Source organism: Propithecus coquereli, unplaced genomic scaffold, assembly GCF_000956105.1.
Source record: "Propithecus coquereli isolate 6110/MARCELLA unplaced genomic scaffold, Pcoq_1.0 Scaffold229, whole genome shotgun sequence".
NCBI lineage: Eukaryota > Metazoa > Chordata > Mammalia > Primates > Indriidae > Propithecus > Propithecus coquereli.
In genome coordinates this window covers 259,387-259,918 of record NW_012147830.1, presented here as the reverse complement: position 1 = coordinate 259,918, position 532 = coordinate 259,387, and the positions used below count along the sequence as shown (strand labels likewise).

The 532-nt window shown below is 35.9% G+C and overlaps 1 protein-coding gene across 1 annotated transcript in view; it reads right to left on the bottom strand.

The window, feature by feature from the left end:
• The window catches only part of TNFRSF11A (tumor necrosis factor receptor superfamily, member 11a, NFKB activator), a 43,480-nt gene that overhangs the window by 23,687 nt on the left and 19,261 nt on the right, over positions 1-532 (bottom strand). The window lies entirely within an intron of this gene.

Below are 532 nucleotides of genomic sequence, written 5' to 3'. Positions count from 1 at the left end.
ATCACAGCAATGGAGAGGTGGACAGTAGCAACTGAAAATGGAAAAGGATGGTGAAACAACAGGTGCTTCAAAAGAGAATGATCTGGGCCAAGCGCAGTGGCTCATGCCTATAATCCTAGCACTTTGGGAGGCCAAGGTGGGAGGATCGCTTGAGGCCAGGAGTGTGAGGTTGCAGTGAGCTATGATGATGTCACTACACTCTAGCCCAGGTGACAGAGTGAGACCCTGTCTCAAAAAAAAAAAAAAAAAAAAAAAAAAAGAGAGAGAGAGAGAGAGAGAATGATCTCAGTATTAAAGGATTAAGAAATATCTTTAGGAAACCTGATAAAGCCTTGAATCCTTTCATAAAAATTATAGTTAGCTGTGTAGTATAATGCCAAACATGATGTGATATTTAAAGGCACCAACAATTTTTTTATGAGAAAATTATTCCCCCAAAATAACACTTTATTGTCCATTTTAAGAATAAGCACCTAAATTTACTAAATATATAATTTTAGATTTGCACTATAAATATAAAATCATAATTCTA